Below are 25,870 nucleotides of genomic sequence, written 5' to 3'. Positions count from 1 at the left end.
TAAATGTTTATAGTTGCTTATTTGTGAATTGTATCTATATCCTTTGCTCATTTTAATCTTGAGTGATTATATTTTTTCTTATTGATTTGTAAATACTATTTATCTATTAAGGATAATAGCTTTATATTTTATATATTGGAAATATTATATTTCTCCTCAGTTTGAAAATATCTTTTACATTTTTATAGCATTCATTTTACATAAAAACTTATAAATGTATACTTTTTATGTGGTCAGATCTATTCCTCTTTTCTATTTTTCTTGGTTTTCCTCTTTGGTGTTATGCTAAAAAAGATTTTTAAGCTGCCAGATTTATGTATGTATGTGTGTGTATATATATATATATATGTGTGTGTGTGTGTGTGTGTGTGTGTGTGTGTATTTTTCCTAGTCAATTTATAGTTACAATTTGTTACGTCATTTCATTTTTTTAAGAGAGAGATGAAAGTGGGGGAGGGGCAGAAGGAGGAGAGAGAGACTCTCAAGCAGGCTCCACACCAGTGCAGAGCCCAATGTGGGGCTCGATCCCCTGACCCTGAGATCATTAGCTGAGCTGAAATCAAGAGTCAGAGGCTTAACCGACTGAGCCACCCAGGTGCCCCAAAGATTTTTTATATTCTTCTGCCTTTCATTATTTCTGTTGAGAAATTAGCTGTAAATCACATTAGGCTTTCTTTGAAGGTAATATGTATTTTCTCTGGCATCTTTGAAGATTTTCTTTTTGTCCTTACGTTCCAGTAGTTTTACTATGATGCTTTCTGTAGTTTTATTATTACATGCTTTTGTATTTATTCTCCTTGTAAATCTTTGTCTTAGTATTTTTTTATTTTTTATTTTATTTTTTATTTGAGAGAGTGAGAGCAGGAACAGAGCAGGAGGGGCAAAGGGAGAGAGAGAAAGAAGAGAGAGGGAAAGAGAATCTTAAGCAGGCTCCACTCTCAACATGGAGCCAGAGGTGGGGCTTGATCCCATGTCCCTGGGATCATGACTTGAGCTGAAATCGAGTCTGATGCTAAATGGACTGAGCCACCCTGTTTCCCCAAGTCTTAGTATTTTTGATGATAATAATGACTGATAAGGGAATCACAGCCTGATTCTCTTCTAGTCAAGCTTTTACTTTGTGCAATAATTTGGGATAATCTTTCTGGGCCTATCATGGGGCTAGATGGGACCACAGGACATTTGAGAATGAGAATGAATGAGCTGGTTTGTGATTCTGTGTCTATAAATGTGAGTATTGGACTCGTGGAAATGGCATCCTGTGTTTATGCTGGAAGTGGGAACAGTATGAGACAGAGAAAGAAAGAGTTCATGTGTAGATGGGAGCATGTTTCACTTAGAATACCATGGGTTACCAAAGATCCATACTAAACCTATTAAAAGGGAATTTGTTGTCTCCCATAACTTAAAATTCAGTTGCAGGTTTGGTCGTAGGCTAGGCTCAGTTTTGGAACCCAGAGTATGTTATCAGGTGCTGGATTCTCTTTCAGTGTCTCTCAGCTGATCTTCTCTATTGGAGTTATTCTCAGGTTTTTTCCTTATGTTGGAAATATTGGCTCTACCAATCTAACCTATAGTTTTTCAGATTCCAGTCTCATAAGAAAAAAGCACTGTCCTACTTTCCATAGTTTCAGAGTCGTAGACACATTGTGTCTTATTTGCTCTGATTTGGTCCTCGAATAATTATTATGGCCAAAGAAAGGAAATCCCAGGTGGCTAGACCAGCATCAGATGGCCACTCCATCCTAGGTCTGGGAGTGTCACTAAGTCAAGTCAAAGGGTCTTAGTTGATAGCAAGGGGATGGGTTATTTGTCAGAGGAAAACTGTCAGATCAACTGTGTTGATCTGCATCCATTTCTTCTTCCTTTGGCCTTCTGAGACTGAAATTGGTTGATTTTAAATTTTCAATATTTTATGACTGAGAATATTCAACGTTTTCTTAAGTGGCTGTTTTGAAGTGTTACATACTTGTGAGATGCCTGTATGCACTCACACCCCACATCAAAGCTTGCAGTTCCTTACTCAAATAGCCTTCAGTCATCTTATAAGTAGAGGCAGCCCCTGGGGTTCTGAATCCTGGATGCACATTAGGCATTTGGACACAGGAAAAGTGGGTTCTAAATGTTTCCAAGGTTTGGGCATTGTTTTCAAATGATAATTGATGAAAATCTTGAATTTTAAATGTCAAATTTTATATTATTTTTCCCCCACTGGCTTAAATCCATAGGAGTAACATAGCAGTGGCGAGTCTTTCCATGGCTGGCCCCAATACATTTTTGTCTATAAGGGTCATTTCCTTAATTTTTATTTCTGTATTAATTTTTTGTCTGAGAGTAAAGAGTAGCCTACCTTCCACCTGCCCGCCTTCAGATGTGGGGATCAAAGAAGACAGGGACTCACCGGAGCTGTTCTTCAATTCTATCATCCTTCTGTCATTGCCTCTGTTTTCAGCCTGTTTTTCCTTCTTGCCCACAGTCTTGCTTCTAGCCCAGAGCCTCTCTTGCTCAGTGATTTGCATTATGCCTCCCTGCGGCAGATTCTGGACTGTGGGTTGTTCTGCTGTTTCTTCCATCAGTGTGCTTCTGTCTGCTTTGTAATTCCAGAAATGTGAAGAACTAGTCTCTTCCCCCATTCTGTGTGTTTCTATGCTTGTGTTCCTTTGTCCTGGTATACTCTTTTGGGGCAGAGTTTTGGATAGAGAGGCGAATCCCTGCTCTGCCATCCTGTACCTGAAACTCTTCTGCTTTTCTTTTTTTACTCTACAGTATTGTGTGTAGTTGTTCATCTTACCATTCAGTGGAACATACCATAATGGTTGATTTGGGAAGTAAATTTACTCAAATCTGTTAGGTTTGGATCCAGATGAGCAAAGTAGTTATTCTTGGGGAGAAAAAAAAGAGTCTTACTGTTGGTTCTATTCCTGAAGTTTCCTATGAGATTTCAGAAAGTAATTTAAAAACCAAATAGGTGAAAGGTTTTACGGTGTATTTTATAGAATTTTATTAGAATGATAAATGACTATGGAATTAAAAGAATGAAGCTTTTGGCAGACTATAGGACATTCACCTAAGAATAAATTACTTTGGAACTTTGGTACTTTCTTAATATTTGTCACCAGTTTTTGCCTAAGGCATGATGCCAAGCGGTTCCAAATGTATGAATTATTACCCACAGTTCGTACCATTTTATCTTTTCTTTTGTTTGTTTAATTAAATATGTCTCCCATCTCTTTATCAAGAGGAATAAAACTCAATGGCTATGTATTTAGTCCATTCCAGCTTATTTTCCTGGTACTTTTAAAAAGGCAACTCTATGCCATATGCTATGCACCAGAATGGCTGTAAATAATCATAAAATTAAATGCCAGAATTTACCACTACATGTGGTTTCTCATTAAGGTTTGATGTGGCTTCTCTAAACTGAAAATGGTTGAAGGGTTGATTTCTTGTATTATCAAGCTGTTTTCTGAGCTTTCTTGCTGGCCCACCTACCTGGATATATAATTAACTTCAGCTCTCAAAGGCTTTTGGTAGATTTGGGCTATATCTTTGGGAAACTAAGAGGTTATTCCCTGAAACACATATGTGCTGTAGGAATAGCAACTCCAAAGTATCTTTCGTGGTTGTTCCCTAATATGATGGTGACCATATGTTCTGGATATTCCCTAGCAATCCTATGTCATGTACCCTGATTTGGGGTTTGGAAAATATAGCTGATACCATATGTAACACTTACTAAGTAGGGAGAATAGATCAGGCTGCTATTGCTAATGAGCTAAATGTTATTTTAGGATGAATCCCAAAGTAACCCAGACTATACCAGTCATTATTTTAGATTCTTGCCTTGAATTTTCTTCTTTAAATATTATTGCATTCAAGATAATTAGAAATTTCCATGTAGTGAAGACCATGGTCCTATGGCAACAAATCCATTTACAGGAGAGATTATACAGATTCAAATTAATATGGATTAGACTATATCTTTTTTTAGATATCTTGCTTTGATAGTCCTCTTTAGATGTTGCTGCTCTTGAGAATTAGGAATTTATGTATAGAGGAAAATGGTCCCATGTTTAAAAATCCATTTAGAGAAGAGATGATATGAATTAAAATTAAGCTTTTCTGTGTGCATTTTGTTTTGCTATCATGGTAACTATAAAGCTCAGTTCCACTGAGCGGTGTATTAATATTTCCATACCTTCCAATGGATTCAGTTTTAATTTAATCACTGATAATAACAGGGATAGTTATTTCAATAACAAGTATTTTTTTTTAACGTTTTTATTTATTTTTGGGACAGAGAGAGACAGAGCATGAACGGGGGAGGGGCAGAGAGAGAGAGGGAGACACAGAACCGGAAACAGGCTCCAGGCTCCGAGCCATCAGCCCAGAGCCTGACGCGGGGCTCGAACTCACGGACCGCGAGATCGTGACCTGGCTGAAGTCGGACACTTAACCGACTGCGCCACCCAGGCGCCCCAATAACAAGTATTTTTAATACCATTTGTTGTACACAATACTATGTTGGTGATGAGGGCACCCAAAAGTAAATATCTTGATTTTTGCTCCAAAACACATCGAACGCTAGTGGTTTGAGGAGAGTACAAAGTGTGGATAAGTTCTAGAAGTCAGACAGATGTAGGCTTGTCACTTGTTAGCTGTGTGCCTTGAGCAAGTTAAATAACTTCCCTTGAGCCTCAGTTTTCTCATTTGTAAGCTGGGGAAAATAATACCTACACTGCAGGTGGTTGCACAGGTTAAATGAGGTGATAGCAGTGAAGTGCTCAGTACAGTTTTCACAGTGGAACATGTTAATTCAACAAGTATTGGCAAAAGTAGTCATAATCATTATAATAATGTAGCTTCTGTTAAAATTGATCAATGATATTTGTCTGTGTTAGGCCATGCTTCCATTCATCAAAAAGGATGGAAAGTATTTACCTTGGTTTGGTAGTAATAAATCTAGACAGGAGTGCAGTTGAGATGTGGCAAGAATAACACAGATTGCATCTCTGCTCCCTACTAGTTGACATCACTAATTTTTAGAAACTCTATTCCTATGCATTTCTCCCAGTCATTCTACTCTCCCTACACCTAGTAGTACCCAATCCTAATTAAGTCTATGCAGCTTCCTAGAGTACAAAGGAATTGTTCTGCTTGATGGTGGAGCTGGTCTTTCTCCAGCATCAAACATAAATTCAGGGACCAGAGCTAGAAATTGGACAGAAAGACAGAAAATAATTTATTCCTTGATTTTTGAATTTATTTACATAAGCAACTTTAGAATGTAAGAAATTTTTATCTCACCCAGCGAATTAGCTTGATTAATATAGCTAAGCTTAAATGAAATAATTACTGTACTGGAACATCATGGTTGCTCTGAGTATAGGTTGTCTATGAAATGTACCACCTTAATGAAAAGCGAAGGAGAACATCTCCATGACAAAGAAAGCTGAAATGCCAGGTGGATTAACGGACACCTCATCTTCCTTAAAAATAATTTATTCCTACCTAAGCAGAATCTAAGACAAAAGTGATGATCAGAAAAAGAATGAACGTATGCTCATTCTCCTTGTTTTATTTCTTCTGAAAGACTCATAGTCTTTTCTGAGAAAGACCTAATAGACCATCTAGCTCGGTGCTTTTCAACATTTTTGCTTTAAAGCGATGGCAGCCTTTGTTGTTATGAAATCCTCCATGGAGCCCACAGGTATGAAACTGAGAATAACTAACCTGTGTGGAAGTGAATGTGGAGACCTGGAGACTGCCCGCTTGGTTTCCTGTCTCCCCTACCTCATTGCTGTCTTCACTTTCACCATGGGTACTTTAGGGATTCCTTGCGGTTTTAAACACCGTAAACTATAGTGAGCGTATTGAACCCTTTCTTTATATAGATGAAGAAACCAAGACCTAGAAAAAGAAAATTGTATGTTTAAAATCATGAGCTACTTAATGTCGAAGTAGGTCCTGGAACCTAGGTCTCCTAATGTCCAGGCTACCACTGTTTTCCCTTCCAGTGTCTTCCCTTCCAGTGTGCCCTCTCCTCATTAAGATTAAGTCTGTTTCCTTTGGGAGTCTCAGTGGAGAGAAAACAGCTGAGCACAATGTGCCATAAAGGATACTACTACTATACCACAACTACTACCTACTACTATAACTTTTACAAAATGGAAAAGGGAAAACAAACACACCAATGATTAGAATCTTAATATTATCCATATGTACACCTGGACCCTATGGGCTCCCCTCTTTACAAACACATTTTTTAGATTGACCAAATTCTGATGGTACTTGAGGAGATACCATATATATAAGAGAGAAACTTCTTTACTTAATCGAAATGGATTAGCTGCGTATGTTCTTTTCAATAGAATCTTGACTTTGAGCATCTTATCAGAAGGGAATCATTCCATGATTTCCTCTGAAATAGATTCTGTGGTCCACTGAAGAAGATGACAGAGGAGACATGAAAACACTGCTCTAGGCGCTTATGCCAAATGCCAGATGTTATCATTGAAAAAAGAAGAGAAAACAGTATCGAATACCAAGTCTAACCTTTGCTTTTGCTTCCACCAGGATAAAGTAGTGCCATTTACTGCAGGGATATTTAATAGTTCTGTTGACTGACTTTTACATGCATTTGTCAACATATTGGTTTCCTATCGCTACATAACAAATTACCTAAAATTTGGTGGCTTATAAAAATGTCAGTTTATTATCTCATAGTTTCTACGGGTTAAGAGTCTGGATACAAATTAGATATACCCTCTGTTCAGGCTGAAATCAAGGTTTTGGCTGAGACTTGGAGTGTCCTCGCAAGCTCACTAGTTGTTGGCAGATTTATTTCTGTGTGGCTGTATGACGGAGTTCTCTGTTTTCCTGCTAGCTATTGGCCGGGACAACTCTCAGCTCCTAGAGGCCACCCTCTTTTCACAATATGGCAATTTTCTTTCTTCCAGGCCAGGAGGAGAGTGTCCCATCCAGGTTTTATTCTGTCCACAGTTAGGGGAACGACGGGGTTGGTCAGGGATTGTATCCCAGAGAGCTGGAATCTTGGGGGGGGGGTCAGCTTAGAACACTGCCTACCACATTCAGATTTTCTAATTATTGCCATGGTAAATGGACCTCAGGCAAAATTATCACTTAAAGCAAGTTTCTCTTTAGCGTCTTCTCATTACCCTTAGGAGTATCTTGTTAGCACACCCCCCCCCCAAATAGATTGCCAAAAGAATATTTTTTAATTTTAATTTTTTTTGTGGGGAAAGGTTTCCAGTGGAGGAGGGAAGAGAGAAAAGGCCCTTCTCAAACTACGAAAGACCTACTTAGAATAATACAAAGTTTATATTGAGGATGGCACCTTTTGGGATGAGCACTGGGTGTTGTATGGAAACCAATTTAACAATAAATTTCATATATTGAAAAAAAAATTAAAAAAAAAGAATACAAAGTTTATCCCTTAGCATGTTTCTCAAAAACAGGGAACTCAATACTTTGGTAGCAACCAGCAACAGTGTTGAAACTGTTTTCCTACCAGTTATAATTGTTATTGTCATTAGTATTTTTGAAAACAAACAGAAACAAATCCTCCTGAGTCAAGTTCCAGGGTTTTACCAGATCTATTAATGCAGTTCAGATCTGGTTGCCAGCTTACAGGGATAAAGCCCAAAACACTCAATAATAACTTTATGACTAAACATTCTGAGTTAAAAAAAAAAAAAAAGGCAAGAGGGAACTGTTTTGGCAAGAGTGAATCATCAGTTGAATAAAGAATAATTCATTGTGTTAAAAGATAAACCAAGGCTTATTTAAAATTTTAAGAGTGTATTGGAGCAAAAATTAATTCACATTAAGCAGCAACCTATCTAGTAATAAAAAGGAGCTCTGAGGAGCTGTACAAAATAACTTTTATAGTCAGGAACAAGGAAGTTACACTAGGTAAAAAAGCCTGTTGATTGTTACAAGGTTACTTTAGAGGATGGAAGGGGTCTGTCAGGCAGATTACCTAATAGTGCTGATCAGGTGATTCCTGGTTGACTGGTTTGAGATTCCATTTCTGGAAAAGCCATACCTGCAATTACCTCTTGATTTGGTGACTTGGAGTTTAGCACAAGCAACTCCCTTTTGAGCCTGTTGTCTTGTTTTTAATGAGTGTCAAAACAGTTTCAGCTCTGTCTTACAAAAAGAAGTAATGTAATTTCTGGCAATTTTCTCTTTGATTTGGTTCATAAAGAATTACTGCCTACTCATTTCCAACTTCCCTTAGAGTTTCAGGGTGAATTGTTTATAAACTCTTTCAAGTGTACTGTACCTCCAAGATGCCTCAGTGGAACTCCTGGATCGGGCTCTATTTCAGTAGAAAATATTCATGAAGTTTCCGTGGATCGAGATTAAGATCAGATAGGTTACAGATTCTGAAACTGTGCTTTTGGCTTTGATTTCAGATTGGAGTGCCAGCATTTGGTTGAGTTGCTTTACAAATGCTTCTGGGTTCAAGGTCACTGAAACTGGTCTAGTATTTTAGTGGGGCACCGGCTCCTCTCCACCGGGAGTTTATTTTACTTGTAATTCAGCCGTTCTTTGTGGCTCTTCCCACACCTTAGTACTTAGTACTTCTAGTACATAGTGGATCAGCTCAGTTGCCGAATGTGGTCTCACATTCCAGTACTTTCAACACCCAAAGTCTCCCAGATAGGTAAAAAAAGGGAAAACCTGGGGTATAAATGGGAATTATGTCTCTATGTTAATATTATTGCCCTTCCTCTACACATTCTTCCTTACTTTCTCTCACTTTCTCTTCCCTTTGGTAGCCTGGGGGGAAACCCAGGCAAAAAAGAACAGAAAAGACTCTCAAGAATCCAGGGTTGGACAGAGCCACAGATAGAATTTGTGGTCCCCATGTCCTTAGACTTTTGTTAAGACACATGTGAATGACAACAGCCGTGCTTTAGCTTCCCAGGGGATCCAAAGGCTGGTTCTTTAATTAGGGATTCAGATTCTCTAAGACTCTGGCTTGAGGTTCTTGAAACCAGGGAGATTATAACATCTTTCCTGAAGATGTTTTCCTTCCTTCCATTTTCCCTTCTTTCCTCCCTCCCTCTCTTCTTCATTGATGGCAAATATTTTATAACTGTGGTAATAACTAAGGTGATAAGTGATTCTGATTAAGAATCTCACTCTTAAAATGATCTAGCCATGCTCAGTTGTTTTAACAATTATGCCCTTTGATTAAGTTGTTTCAATGACATTTGCATTGTTTTCCACAGATAAAATACCTATTTCCAATACACAAAATGTCTGGAGTACATTATTTCTAGTGGTATTGCTGTGTGGTACCAATGAACTAACTTTTAAACTGGCCAACACATGGTTAGCCAGGACGGTGATCTTTAGGGGGAGCAAGATGTTAAGTGACTGATGTCAGAGGGACATATGTTTTCCAATTTGTCTTGGGCCTCAGAATGGCAGTGAGGGCATTTTCTGCAGCTGCTCTTATATATTAAATAATTCTACTTTTTTCTGCCCTTTGAATAAAGTGACCCTTATTCAGAGAAAGCAGTATGAAAGGATTCTCACTGTTGGCCAAGTGTGAATTTGAGAAAAAGAACATGGCTCATTTTCTCATTGCCATTTAAAAATTTACAGCCAAATCAGTGTCATACTTATATCTCAAAAATCTTTGCCACCAAAAAGATTATATTTTTTTCTTCTAAAGCAGACAAATTAGGCTCTTAAATTCAGACAAACCTTTTTTCTATACCACTCAGAACCCTCTGAAGAGCTTCATGATGTCAGTAGTGTTGGGAAATGAAACTGAGCTAAGTGCTTAATACTCAAGTTGAGTTTTGAATTCCCATAGAAGTCATGCTTTTTACAAAGTTCATATAATAATTTCAGATATGTGGCGTTACCAAAGAGTCATGGGATCATAGCAGAGGATGGATAAATCAGTAACACACTCATGCCCAAGATATTCTATTTTCTTTTAGTTGATTGTTTTATTCTAAAGAAAAAAAACAACAAAACAAAAACTAAACAAAAACCCAAGGCTGCATTCTCGAAATCATTACCTTCTGCTAAAACATTGCTTTTCAAGTTTAAAATATTCTGTTCCTGTTACTTTTTAAACCCTGCAATTCATAATAATATAGACTTTCAAATGACAGACACTGTCTATTTTAGTGAACCCCTGGAAAATTATTCTGGATAGGAAGTTAGACTAAGTGTAGAAATATCCAGCAAGTGCCTAAAACCTAGGACATGGGCTGAGTCTCATAATTCTTGTAATCATATCCCACAACCTTGGCTCATGTAACATGTAAGAATCATGTGACAGCCGTGAGCCTCTCTTCCCTCACAGCTACCACTCACTCTTCCTAAGGCTTTCTACTCAAGAGGATGATCTTTTCAGACGAGAGTGTTCTTCAGCCAAATGTAGATGCTTTATTGCTGGAGCCTTCAAGCAAACAAACAATCCTGAAGCGAGAGAATTTACTCTCTTAATTATAATAAGGTCATTCTGAGTAAGAGCAATGGATAGGCATAACAACAGAACATTTCTGTGCTGCTTCTCTGTTGTGCACTGTAAATCTGTGCATGAAAAAGACGTTTATGCTTATACAAAACAATGCTCCTGATTCCGTGTCAAGAGGAGCTATATTTTTAACGTCTTCTACACATTCTGGTTCAGGTTGTCTTTATGCAACAAGCATTTACTCAAGAGCCTACTAAGAATCTGGCATGTGATGAGTACTCAATGGGCAGTCCTCACTTTTGGGAACTCCCATCTAGTACAGTGACAGCTATGCTCGTGGTTAGATACAATGTGATATTGTGAGTGCCATGCAGGAGATACAGGTGCATTCAATACCAAATGTGAAGGAGTTGAATGAGTCAAGATTGGGTCCATATACAAATGAAAGAAACTGAAAGTTTCTTTCTTTCTCACATAAATAGTTTCTGGCAGTGGGCAGTCCATGCTTCCCAGTGACTTTATAATCATCAGGAACTAACTAGCCGTTCTTGCCATCATCAACACTTGACTTCTACCTCATGGTCTAAAATGGCTGCTCAAGTATCAGCTGCTAAGTCCACTTGAGCAATCAGAAAGAGGGAAAGAGTCAAGAACTGCTCTATATGAGGACGTGTCCTAGAAATAGGACAGGATACTTCTGTCTACATCCTGTTCACCAAACTGTGGTCACATGGCTGGCCATACCCAGGGTGTTCTGAGAGGCTGATATGGTCTTTATTCTGGAAAGCCCTTTGTTGGCTGAAGCCCAGAAGTTTATAAGCAAGTAGAAAGAGAGTATAGTTATTGGAAGAAAATGGATGCTTTCTGTCTCAGGCATTCACATGAGAGAGAGCTAATTTTATCCGGGAAGGAAGAGCAGATCTGGAAAGCTTCTTGGAGGGCTTCCTGGAGGAGGTAACATTTAACTTAGTCTCTGAGGGAGAGCAGGGACATGACAAATGTAGAATCAGGGGAAGCATTATATAGGCAGAGGGAAGTATGAGAGCTTTCAGGAAGCAGCCAGCCTGAATAAAGAATGTAGTGAGTTACCATAGATCAGGAATAGCTTTTCTTCTGTTCAATGCTGACTGGGAATCTAAAGGAAACATTATATGATGTTCTCAATAGCTGAACTACTTTGTCTAATCACATATATTTAGTTGCTAAAGACTGAATTATCATATCATGCCTGCAGAAGCTAAAAATAATTTAAAAAATACATCTAGTGAAATTATTACCCATTGCATTAAAAGGATAACCACTTACTAAATTAGGAAAGATACGTTGATGAAATCTGGATTCTGATTCTAACATGTGACAAGCATGTCATAATTCTCTCCAAGACGCTTTGCACACATACTCATTTACTAATAGGCATCATAATAGCACAGCATCTTGCTTAAAACAAAGAAACAATTAGGCCTGAAATAGAGTAGCAGACATCACTGGGTGGGCAGTATAGCAGAAATAGTAATAATTCTAAGAGGAGATGCCGAGCGAGCGCTTGCCATGTGTGTGCCGAGGCGTGCTTCTGAGCGCGTGGCATGTATTCACTTACTGGCTCTTCACAACACTGCTGTGAGTTGGGTTTCTATTACCGTCTCCATTTTTAAAGACCATGAACTGAGTGAGTTTCAGAAAGGCTAAGCAATGTGCTCCAGTCCCACTGCTACTATACAGCCAAGCTCAGACATAACCCCACGCAGCCTGACTCCTTAACCACTCTGCTAGGTGGTAAAAGGGTAAGAAGGTAAAAGGGTGATGGGGTGCGGGATGCATCCTAGCTCCAGTGCTAACTAGCAGTGAGACTCTAGGGAGAGTTGTTTCATTCTTCTATGTCTCAGTTTCTCACAGTTTCTATGACTGAATGAGAAGCTGTGTATGTCAAAGATTTAGCCCGGGGCCAGGCACAAGGTGAGTGCCCAATGGTTAAAAGACTGAGGCATTCATTGTCAACACCAGCCCATATTTAGTCCTTAACCATACAAACCAAAAGAGGGACCCAAAGCTATTTCTGACGTGGCATTAAATTCTCTTTCAGAACAATAAAATCTCTCCTTCTTTCACCTATTTATCCCAATCCCCTGAGGTCTCTCAGCTCGTTCTTGAATTTGAGCTGCTTTTTATAGCCATCTGCTACAGGGTTGTGTAACAACAAACAATATCCTCCTAAAAATGTTTACAAATGCTTCTTACATTACTGCTATATATTTTTTCATTAAGCTGTGACATCGCCATTGAAAAATTATTTTAATCATTGCAAACTGAATTACACAAGGAGAAAGCATAAAGAGGTAGCACTTAAAAGGCTGAATGTACATTAATTGCTTCAGCTAATGAAAGAAACATGACTTAGCCAATGTACACAACATGAATCCTAAGATGCACGGACAATTGACTACGGTAATAAAACAAGTATTAGTGTGTTACATCTGAAATCCTCATTATGCTTCATGCAGCAAAACCCACTGAGTACCTGCTGTTTAGTGTGTGCTTCCCCCTCTTGACACCACGAGCTAATTCTAGCACGGAGCACGGGGTAAAAGCATGTGACCTATATGTTTCCACAGTTTGGGGACCTTTGAAAACCATGCAAAGTTATTTATGGTGACTCTTCTTTTTCTTTTTCAAACTGATGAACATAGGTGTTGGTCAAATGATTTTGGGCTGCCCTAGTGTTCCATAGGCAATTTTAATTAAAGTATGAATTATTTAAATATGCACACAGTTTTTTTTTTTCACTTACGTTGGGAATCTTGCTTATCTCCCTTGGTTCTCTAAACTAGTAAATTATTAACTCAGAATAATTTATGTCACAGTGTTCAAGATGCTGTCCATTGATTATTTTTTTTGGGGGGGGGACTGTCTTTTCATTTCATGAACCTTAAAATAAAGATCATGACAAAGGCATGGCATTTAAGAGATGGAAAGAGAAATGAATATCTTATTTTTGCAATTCATCTAGAATCACAAAGCAAAGAGGTTATTAGTAGCTTGTAAACAGTCTGTATTAACACACAACAGAGATGCACAGGCTAAAAATATCACTGTTAGGACCCTCAGTAAAACTTCATAAAACCATAAGTGTCTTCTCCCCAACTTTTTATTTTTTAATTTTTTTTTACATTTATTCATTTTTGAGAGAGAGAGACAAAGCACAAGTGGGGGAGGGGCAAAGAGAGAGGGAGACAGAATCTGAAGCAGATTCCAGGCTCTGAGCTGTCAGCACAGAGCCTGACACAGGGCTTGAACTCACAAACCACGAGATCATAACCTGAGCCAAAGTTGGACGCTTAACCGACTGAGTCACCCAGGCGCCCCTCTCCAACTTTTTAAAACTTTGAGGTCACTGCTAGTACTTCAAGGGATATGTAATTGTATGTAACAGTTGGTTTAATCCAAAGTCAATGTTTTTACAGATGAAAATCCTTCTTTTCTGGTAGGACTAGAGCTGGAAAGCAAGTCTTTCTGTTTTGTTTTGTTTTGTTTGTTTTTGCTTTTTGTATTTTATCCTACATGTTGTCTTTTTGTTATTTTCTATGTAAAATTTTGATTATGTTAAACTATATTTCCTTGTCATTCCTTTCCAGATATATTAAGTAAATTGACTTCTTTAGCACCAACTAGCCTTAAATTTTGGATGGACACAAGGGGCTTGCAAAATTCTTTGAAGTTGGCCACTGAGAAACAGTCCTGGAGGCCAGATCCTCAAAGGCCATACTTCAATAGGGAGGGTGTAAATTGAGTAGAAACTCCAGGATCACAGCAAGATTTGTTTCGGGGAGTTTTGCACTAGGGGTGAGAAATGCAGGGGCAGGAATAATAGAAAATGACTTCATTCTGCTCCATCTATGGCCTCTTAGTGTTAATTACAATTGCCTGATAAATTTATGAATTTGATATTCAGCCCCTATTCCCCCAAAGATTGATTACATTCCAGGTGAGTCCTGGTAGTGTAGCTTACATGCACCCCAAGTGATTCTGAAGTAGGTTGTCTGAAATGGTATTGAAACCGGCATCAAGTGTTGACTTCCAGAAATTAAGGCATCATTACTCATTTAGTTATTCAATAAATATTTAATGAATCTCTAATCCTCTCACCCAGTCTCAGCCCTCAAGGAGCTTGGAATATGGTGGCGGAGATAAACAAGAAAGTAGCCAATTTCAGTTTAGCACAATGAGTGCTACACTGGCATAAGAATGGGGTGCTCTCAGGAGTATGTACAAAGATAATCAATCCAGTCTATGGTGTCATAAAGGGCTGGCCTCTAAAGCTGAACCATGATGGGTTAAGGAGTAATAGGAGGAGTACACCAGTGTTGTTTTCTATTGTTGGCCAAGAGGCTGTGAGCCATGGGGGTAGGGGCAGGAGAAGGGGTGGGGCGTGTGAACAAGAGGTCAGAAGGTTAAAGAACTTGTAAGAAACATTTCCAGGTCTCAAGAGGCTTTCAATATAATTGGAGAGATAAAAGATAGCAGAAGATTTTGGTAATAGATGAGACAAGAGGAGTGACTTCCTCAGAAGTCTTTTGATTAATTAATAACTGATGAATAATACACACTCACCCTGCTACAGGATTTCTCTGGAGAAAGTACTTAGACTCTTCGTGCAATAAAATTCTATGACTTATGATTTCAATCTGTAGTAGGAAGAGAAGGCTTCATGGAAGATATAGGATCCCCTTGGGCCTTGAAAAATGGGGAGATTTTTGTAACTTTTTATTTTGATATTATTTTAAATGTATAGAAAAGTTACAAGAATAGTACAAGATGCCACCTAATACTTCATCCAGATTCACTCTTTCTTACCTCTTACCCCATTTGCTCTTGTCCTCTGTCATACACACACAGGTAATTTTTTTCTGAACCTTTTGAGAGTAAGTTGGAGACTATTAGCTCCTTTACTCCTAAACACTTTAGTGTATATTTGCTATGAAAAAGGATGGGCTCTTACGTGATCACAGTAAAATAATTAAACTTAAGATATTTGATGTTGGTACAACACTGTTATTGAATCCACAGGACATAATCAGATTTTGTTAGTTGTCTCTCCCAGTGCAGGATCCAATCCAGATTCATACATTGCATTTAGTTGTCTCTGCAGTTGTCCTCTCATTTTAAACAGTTCTTAAACCTTTGTCTTTCGTGTCTTTGCATTTTTGTAAGGTAGGAACCATTTATTTTGTGGAATGCCTTTCAACCTGGGCTGAGCTAATGTTTCTTTATGACTAGATTCAGGTTACGCATTTTTGAAAAGAAAGAAGTTGGGATGTATCCTCCTTGGTGTGTCATAGGATAAGGCACTTAATGTAGGTTTGTCCCAAAATCAGTGATACTGACATTGATAACTTAGGATGATGTTCACTAAATTTCTTCACTATAACATTAATTTTCCCCTTTTTAATTATCAGGGTTTTTGTGGGGACACTCTGAGGCTATGTAACTATCATGTTCCTTATCAAACTTTTAACTGATAGTTTGAGCATCCATTACTGATTTTCTTTTTTTTTACTTAAAAAATTGTATATTTCCCCCCCCCCCCAAGTTTTTATTTAAACTCCAGCAAATTAACATTCAGTGCAATATTGGTTTCAGGTGTAGAATTCAGTGATTCATCACTTACACACAACACCCAGTGCTCATCACAGCAAGTGCATGCCTTCATCCCTGTTGTCTGTTTAACCCAATTCCCACCACCTCCCCTCTGGTAGTCACCAGTTTCTTCTCTATATTTAAGAATTTGTTTCTTGGTTTGCCTTTCTTTCTTTCCTCACTAGGTTCATTTGTTTTGTTTCTTTTTTGTTTGTTTGTTTGTTTGTTTGTTTGTTTTGAGAGAGAGAGACAGAGACAGAGAGAGAGACAGAGAGACAGAGAGAGAAGGAGAGAGGGAGAGAGAGAGAGAGGGAGAGAGAGAGAGAATCTTAAGCAGGCTCCACACCCAGCATGGAGCCTGATGCAGGGCTCGAACCCACTAACTGTGGGATCATTACCTGAGCCAAAATCAAGAGTCAGACACTTAACCAACTGAACCACTCAGGCACCCCTCATTTGTTTTGTTTGTTTTTTTTTAAATTCTACATATGAGTGAAATCTTATGGTATTTTTCTTTCTCTGACTGACTTCTTTCACTTGGCGTTAATACTCTTTAGCTCCATCCATGTCGTTGCAAATGGCAAGATTCCATTCTTTTTGATGGCTGAGTAATAGTCCATTATATATACATACATGCATAGATACATACACATACATACATTCATCAGTTAATGGACATTTGGGCTAATGCTGCTATAAGCATTGGGGTGCATATATCGCTTCCATTTAGTACGTTTGTAATCTTTGGGTAAATACCTAGTAGTACAATTGCTGTATTGTAGGGTAGTTTTATTTTTAACTTTTTGATGAAACTCTGTATTGTTTTCTAGAATAGCTGCAATCCCACCAACAGTGTAAGGAGGATTCCTCTTTCTCTGCATCCTTGCCAGCACCTGTTGTTTTCTGTGTTGTTAATTTTAGCCATTCTGACAGGTGTGAGGTTATATCTCATTGTAGTTTTGATTTGTATTTCCCTGATGATGAATGATGTTGAGCATCTTTTCATGTGTCTGTTGGCCATCTGGAAATCTTCTTTGGAAAAGTCTATTTATGCCTTCTGCCTATTTTTTTAAACCTGGATTATTTGCTTTTTTTGGGGGGTGTTGAATTTGATTAGTTCTTTATAGATTTTGGATACTAGCCCTTAATCAGATATGTCATTTGCAAATATCTTCTCCAATTCAATAGCTTGTCTTTTAGTTTTGTGAATTGTTTCCTCCACTGTGCAGAAGCTTTTTATTTTGATGAAGTCCTAAGAGGTTATTTTTGCTTTTGTTTCCCCATTGTTGATTTTTTAACTCATAATTGCTTTTGTATTTATATTACTATATCTATATTACTGTTAGGAAGAGCTTTTCTGCTCTCTTCATCTATGTATTTACTTATTTATATCAGTATGGACTCATGGATTTTCTTTTTAAAAATTTTTTTTAAATGTTTATTTATTTTTGAGACAGAGACAGAGTGAGTGAGCATGAGCAGGGGAGGGGCAGAGAGAGAGAGAGACAGAATATGAAATAAACTCCAGGTTCTGAGCTGTCAGCACAGAGCCCAATGAGGGGCTTGAACTCATGAACCGTGAGATCATGACCTGAGCCAAAGTCAGACACTTAACCAACTGAGCCACCCAGTCGATCTCCCTTTTTCTTTTAATTTTTTAAATGTTTATTTATTTTTGAGAGAGAGAGAGAGAGAGAGAGAGAGAGAGAGAGAGAACATGAGAAGGGGAGGGGCAGAGAGAGAGAGAATCCGAAACAAGCCCCAGGCTCCATGCTATCAGCACAGAGCCTGACATGGGGCTTGGACCCATGAATTGCAAGATCATGACCTGAACTGAAGTCAGACTCATGGATTTCTTCTTAAAAATAAGTTATAATCCACAATGTCATTTATTCTGATGTTCAAATTGTCCCTGATTTTCCCTCTGAGAATCCCTTCAAATTAGTTTCTGTATGCTTTTGATAGTCTCTACCATTCTTTGGATACTTTCTGACTTCTAGAGCAATATAGTACAACAGAGATCATTTGGTACTCTCTTTGTTCCAGTCCTAGAATCCTCCTTTGTCCAGAGAGCACTCATTCCTAGTACTAAAATTTGGGTGTACTCATTACTATTGGAGTGTTAATATTTCCAATTCCTTTTCTAGACAGAGCTAGGAAATATGTGTGTGTGTATATATATGTATACATGTAAATATATATATTTTAACGTTTGTACTTATATTTATATGTATTTGTATATAATATATATTTCTATATTATGTATTATGTATATGTTTTTTTGTCTGTCTGTATTTAAAAAAACCGTGAGTTCATACTGATAATAGTACATTCTAGTCTTTCCTTTTTTTCATATTTGCAACTCCAATATCCAACTGAGAATCCTAGCTCAGAATGAATATATTTTTATTTATTTATTTATTTTTTTAAATTTTTTTTTTCAACGTTTTTATTTATTTTTGGGACAGAGAGAGACAGAGCATGAACGGGGGAGGGGCAGAGAGAGAGGGAGACACAGAATCGGAAACAGGCTCCAGGCTCCGAGCCATCAGCCCAGAGCCCGACGCGGGGCTCGAACTCACGGACCGCGAGATCGTGACCTGGCTGAAGTCGGACGCTTAACCGACTGCGCCACCCAGGCGCCCCTGGAATGAATATATTTTTAAAAGGCAGAGAGAAATGAAGTTTTTTGATCTTGAAGAATGTGAGACATCCAGGTGGAGAAAGGTCTGGATCTTTATTGTTTTTACCAAAGGAAAAATTGCCTTTAACTTATTGCAGTTTATACAGAAGTATAAATGCTAAGGAGGTCAAAGATGCAGGGTCTGCATGGGATTAGGGATTATATATTCATGTATATGCCTCCCAGTTCCTTTAAAAAGAAACTATTATTTCTGCCTTCATTGTGGATGGTGGGGAGCTCCCCCAGTGCAAAGTGTTTATATTAATGTCAATAACTTCTTGCTTTCAACATCAAGATATTTAAGACTAACCTCTGATTGAATTATTTGTAATATCAGGTGTCTGTACCAGAGACCATGGACTTGGCAATAAATCCTATAACACAAATCTCTCTTTTTTTTTTTTACAAAAACCTCTTTTCCAATAACTTTTGGTAGGGAGTTCATCTGTAAGGTTAAGTGGTAAAACCTCTTCAAAACATAATTGCTAAGTTTTGGTCAAAAATCAAGAAATTTCATGACCTGTATCCTTTTATAAATCTTTGTAACATGGGCAAACACTATTATGCTAGTCATTGTTGAGAAAGATGATGATGATGATGATGATGATGATGATTTCTATTTTTGTGATGCCTTGAAGATGATTTCAGATTTCAAAGTCAGGTGCTAGACTATTGGATGACTGTGATTTATTTTTCAGCATGAAAGAAAAACCATTTCATACCTTCATGTAGGAGGCGCAAAATGCTTCCAAGTTAGGTCGAAACCTGTTTGCTTCTTATTATTGGAGAAGGAACACTGTGCATGGACATGCCTCAGAGACACTGTGGGTTCGGTTCCAGACCACCACAATTAAGAGGATATCACAATAAAGTGAGTCAAATGAAATTGTTTTTGGTTTCCTAGTGCATATAAAACTATGTCTACACTATGCCATAGTCTTTTATGTGTGCAGTAGCATTATGTCTAAAAAAACAATGTACATATTCTAATAAAATACTTTATTGCTAAAGTATTTAATAAAATACTTTGATGCTAATCAACTTCTGAGCTTTCAACGAAGCATGACCTTTCTGCTGGTGGAGGGTCTTGTCTTGATGTCAATGGCTGCTGACTCATCAGGGTGGTGGTTGCTGAAGGCTGGGGTGACTGTAGCAATTTCTTAAAAGAAAACAACAATGAAGTTTGCCACATTGATGGACTCTTCCTTTCATGAATGTTTTCTGTACAGCATGGGATGCTGTTTGATAGAATTTTACCAAGAGTGGAGCTTTTTTCAAGATTTGAGCTAATCCTCTCAAAACCTGATTTTGCTATATCAAATAAGTTTATGTCATATTCTAAATCCTCTGTTGTCATTTCAACCATCTTCAAAGTCTCTTCACCAGGAGTAGATTCTGTTTCAAGAAACCACTCTCTTTAGTTATCCATAAGAAGCAATTCCTCATCCATTCAGGTTTTATCATGAAATTGCAGCAATTCAGGCCCGTCTTCAGGCTCCACTTTTGTTTTTAATTTTTATTTTTGACAGAGAGAGAGAGCACAAGTGGGGGTGAGGGGAAGAGAGAGAGAGAGAATCCTAAGCAGGCTCCATGCTCAGCATGGAGCCCAACGCGGGGATCAGTCCCACGACCCTGGGATTTTTGACTTGAGCTGAAATTAAGAGTTGGACACTCAACTGACAAGGCCAACCAGGCACCCCCATGTTCTGCTTTTGACTCTAGTTTTCTTGCTGTTTCCACCATATCTGTAGTTACTTCCTCCATTGAAGTCTTGAATCTCTCAAAGTCATCCATGAGGGTTGGAATCAGTTTCTTCCAAACCTTTGTTAATGTTGATATTTTGATTCCTCCAATGGATCACAAGTGTTCTGAATGGCACTTAGAATGGTGAATCCTTTCCTGAAAACTTTCCATTTTCTTTGCCTGGATCCATCAGAGGAATCACTATCTGTACCAGGTATAGCCTTACAAAATGCATCTCTTAAATAATGAGACCTGTAAATCAAAATTACTCCTGACCCATGAGCTGCAGAATGGATGTTGTGTTAGCAGGCATGAAAACGACAAGAATATCACTGTCCATCTCCATTAGAGTTCTTGGGTGATCAGGTGCATTATAGATGAGCAGTGATATTTTGAAAGGAATCTTCTTCTGAGAAGTAGGTCCCAACACTGGGTTTAAGATATTCAGTAAACCATGTTATATGCAGATGTGCTGTCACCCAGGCTTTGTTGTTTTATTTATGGAGCATAGACAGAGTAGATTTAGCATAATTCTTAAGGGCCCTAGGTTTTTTGGAGGGATAAATGAGCATTGCTTTCAACTTCCAGGATCCAGCTGCATTAGTCCCTAAGAAGAGAATCAGCCTGTTCTTAGAAGCTTTGAAGCCAGGCATTGACTTCTCCTCTCTCACTATGGAAGTCCCAGATGGCATCTTCTTCTAACAGACTACTCTTCCAATATATTGAAAATCTGTCATTTAGTGTAGCCACCTCCATTATCTTAGCAGAATCTTCTGGATAACTTGCTGCAGCTTCTACATCAGCACTTGATGCTTCACCTTGGACGTTTATGTTAACAGAGATGGCTTCTTTCCTTAAGCCTCGTGAACTAACCTCTGCTGGCTTCAAACTTTTCTTCTGCGGCTTCCTCACCTCTCTCAGCCTTCATGGAATTGAAGAGAGTTAGGGCCTTGATATGGATTAGGCTTTGGTTTAAGGGAATGTTGTGGCTGGTTTAAACATTTCTCTATATCAGCAATAAAGCTGTTTTGCCTTATCATTCATGTGATCACCGGAGGAGCACTATAAATTTCCTTTAAGAATTTTTCCTTTGCATTCACAACCTGGCTGACTGGTACAAAAAGCCTAGCTTTTGGCCTTAGTTTTGACATACCTTCCTTTAAAAAAAAAACTTTTTTTAATGTTTATTTTTGAGAGAGAGAGAGAGAGAGACTGCGAGCAAGGGAGGGGCAGAGAGAGACAGAGGGAGACACAGAATCGAAGCAGGCTCCAGGCTCCAAGCTGTCAGCACAGAGCCTGATGTAGGCCTTGAACCCACAAAAAGCAAGATCATGACCTGAGCCAGAAGTCAGACGCTTAACTGACTGAGCCACCCAGGCACCCCTTGACATGCCTTCCTAGCTAAGCTCTATCATTTCTAGCTTTCAGTTTAAAGTGGAAGACATATGATTTCTTTTCACTTGAACACTTAGAGGCCATTATAAGGTAATTAATTGGCCTAGTTTAAATATTGCTCTGTCTCAGGGAATAGGGAGATCCTGAGGAGTGGGAGATGGGGATCAGTTCATTGGTGGAGCAGTCAGAATACATACCACATTTATGGGCTAAGTTTGCTCTCTTATATGGGCATGGCACCCCAAAACAATTACAATAGTAACATCAAAGATCACGGATCACAGATCACCATAACAAATATAATAATAATGAAAAGTTTAGGAATATTGTGAGAAGTACCAAAATGTGACCCAGAGACATGAAGTGAACCAAAGCTGTTGGAAAAAATGGCACCGATAGACTTGTTCCATGCAGGGTTTGCCATGAGCCTTCAATTCGTAAAAAATGCAGTATCTGTGAAGCACAGAAATTGAAGTAAAATAAAACAAGAAATGCCTGTGCTAGATGAACAATTCTGTCTGTGAGGGAAGTGATACTGTGTCGATTGGAAAGAAAATTTTCCCTCTTTCAAGTGAATAGTAATTGCAGAATATAATGCTTTCACTGAAACCTTGGCACAAAGGTACAGGTGGCTTTTATAGAGTTACAGAGCTTGGAAGAATTTAGCCTGTGCTAGGGGAAAGGCTGCAAGTTCTGAGCTAGGCCTAAAAATTATGTCTGAGGTAAGGAGTTTAGCATTTACATCAGGACCAACTCTTTTTGCCTTTTATTATTTAAAAAAAAAATTTTTTTTCTTACGTTTATTTATTTTTGAGACAGAGAGAGACAGAGCATGAACGGGGGAGGGTCAGAGAGAGAGGGAGACACAGAATCGGAAGCAGGCTCCAGGCTCCGAGCCATCAGCACAGAGCCCGATGCAGGGCTCGAACTCACGGACCGCGATATCGTGACCTGAGCTGAAGTTGGACGCTCAACCGACGGAGCCACCCAGGCACCCCCCTTTTTGCCTTTTAAAGGGAGCAGCAAGGCAGGCTGGCAGACGGCTGGCTCCTGAAACAAATATATTGTATATTGAGTGAAGCATCTTTCTGAGATAATTTTTCCTTTATTTGTTTTTTAAAAATTTATTTATTTTGAGAGAGAGTGAGAGAGAGAGAGAGAGTGTGTGAGGGAGGGGAGGTGAAAAGAGAGAGGGAGAGAGAGAGAATCCCAAGCAGGCTCAAGGCTGAGCTTAGAGCCCAACATGGGGCTTGATCTCACAACCATGAGATCATGACCTGAGCCGAAATCAACAGCTGGATATTTAACTGACTGAGCCACCCAGGAGCCCCTAATTTCCTTTATAATTAGGTTTTGGGGCCAGAGCCAGGCTAATCAATAAGTGAAGTAGGCATTGCTTTATGTCCTCTTTTACTCTTCTGGAATCTTCTTCACAGACTCCTCAAAGTTTGGCACTCCCTTAACAAAGGACCCCTCCTTTTGTTCTATAATAATGTTTTAATACAAAAGCCAAAATAATGAACATAAAACACTTAACATGGTGTGTGTCACATAGAAAATATCCAGTGTTTATTACTAATGATGATTATTTTGCAGTTATGAAGTTTTCTTCACAAAACAGGATGTTAGAAACGTCACATAATTTCCTTTAGATAGAATTAAATGTAGTCTGAAGCCTTCTGTATGCTGGTTGGCAGGAAGTCTACTGTCAGCATTCTTAGACCTCCCTTATCTCAGTCTTTGGGGCCTAATAGAGAAAATAATTTTCTAAGCACAAATAGCTACTTGATGTTAAGGGACTCAGGGGATGTCTGCCTGGTTTAATCCTGGGGACCCTGGAACATGCCCTGAGCCCAAAGGCCCAGACTCCTGCAGGATAACAGCCCCTCTCCAGTGAGGTCCTGTACCCTCTCCCTTGTGCGAGGGGTAGACTCAGGACCATTTCTGTGAGGGCTTCTCAGAAGCTGCCCTAGTGTTGGGTTTCTCTCCCTCCTGCTATTTTCTTCTCCCTTCTTTATCCCCCTGTCGTGTTTGCAAAGGCTCTTCCCCTTTACCCTACAGTAGGATTGCCAGATTTAGCAAAAAAACAAAATGGAAGAAATCACCCAGTTAAACTTGGATTTCAGCTAAACAACGAATAGCTTTTTAGCATAAGAATGTCCCTTGTAATACTGGAGATATATTTACACTGAAAAAAACTATTACTTATCTGCAGTTCACATTTAACCAGGCACCCTGTATTTCTCTTGCAGCTGTACCCTAAGAGCTCCTGCTTTTGAAAGATCCAGAAATAGAAGTTGTGTGTAAGATTGGGTCTTTTCAGTGCATATCTTCAGTGAGGTAGAAAGAACAGCCTGGACACTTAGGAAGATGCAGGGGAAAACCCAGCCTGGACAAACACAAACTATATCCATAAGTAATCCTCTTATGCTCATCATTATGTTCATCATCCTCAGCATTGCCCATGGTGAGTTGTTGCTTAAGAGTCAATCCCCCCGGGGAAAGCAATATTAATGGATCCTTTCCTGAGTATAGTGTTAATTAAGATAAAGGAGAAGGAGAGACAAGCAAGCACAGGAAGTCTGCAGGCCGGGAAAGTGGAATAGGAAGCAAGGGGACGAGGTACAGAGAGCTTAGGGTCAGAAGGGTGGCCTCACACCTCACACCTTCACTAGTTGGCCTGATGTGGGGCATCATGCAGCACACAACGGACGAACTAACACAGACCTGATTCCAGTCAACTTCCAGCACTGCCACCACCACCTTCAAGCCATGTAGCCCGGGCAAGTCACCAGACTTGTCTCTGCAGCTCAGACCTCTCTCGTGAGAATCAAGCCCAGATGTACTCTTGAATGTTTCATAGGTGCCCCAGAGTTGATATTTGCAAACGTGAACTCATCCTCTTCCTCTCCAGACCTGCTCTTTCTGTGTTCTCTGTGACATCACCATCTGCCCAGGCATCCAGGAGGGACACCTACCTGTCATTCTGGACCTGGCAGGGAAGACTTCTCCCTGGTGGTTGTCAGGTGGGTCAGGTTCATGTGGCTGGCTGTGCGTGTGTCCCTTGCCTCTTTCATTGCTATCAAAGGTGAGGACTTCTCAGATAGGAGATACTTTTTCCAGGAGGACAAGGTCACTTGGGGGGTGGCCAGAGGGAAGAAGAAATGTTTTTTCTGTACATTTGGGAGAAAATTGAATTAAATGCATTCTTGTACCTTTTATAATGACTTTGTGATTATCCCCTCTACCTTTTTCTTTCTTTTTTTTCAAACATCAAAGATTTTTTTTTAAATTGAAGAATAATTGACATAAAACATTATATTAGTTTCAGGTGTACAATATAATGATTTGCTATTTATATATATTGTGAAATCATCACCACAGTAAGTCTAGTTAATGTTCAATCTCCCTTTTCTTCAAGTGACATTAATGAGTCTCTGTTCCTGTCTATCAAAATAACTTAATAAACAGATAATCATTTTACTTTCTTTTTCTCAATGGATATTTTACCAGGAGATGTGGAATAAATAAAATTAGGGAGGCAGGGAATATACTAGGGGCTACTTACGCCCTGAGAAACTTCTTGTTTTATTTGGAACTCAAAAATACATGTCAGAATATACCACAGTGGCAATTCCTCAATGATACCCAATGATCAGTTATTTTAAATGAATCCATTGAGATTTGAGTCTAACAGAACAAGGTAAGAAGGCATCTGAAAATAATTAACTAATCTTCTCTACTCTTGAAATACCTTCTCTTCCCCAGGAAAGAGGAAGGAAGCCAAATAATAGGGGAGTGGATGAGAAAGTACAATAGTACTTCATGGTTCCCACTTGGAAAGATAAAAAAAATCATTCATAATCACACATCCTTTCCAAGTTGTTTCATGGTAAGGAGTACGGCCAAAGGATTGGAGGAAAAGCAGAGTCATTAGCCATGTTTGA

Source organism: Lynx canadensis, chromosome D2 (genome assembly GCF_007474595.2).
Source record: "Lynx canadensis isolate LIC74 chromosome D2, mLynCan4.pri.v2, whole genome shotgun sequence".
Lineage (NCBI taxonomy): Eukaryota > Metazoa > Chordata > Mammalia > Carnivora > Felidae > Lynx > Lynx canadensis.
The sequence above is the reverse complement of the archived record's forward strand: the minus strand, read 5'-3'. Positions refer to the sequence as shown.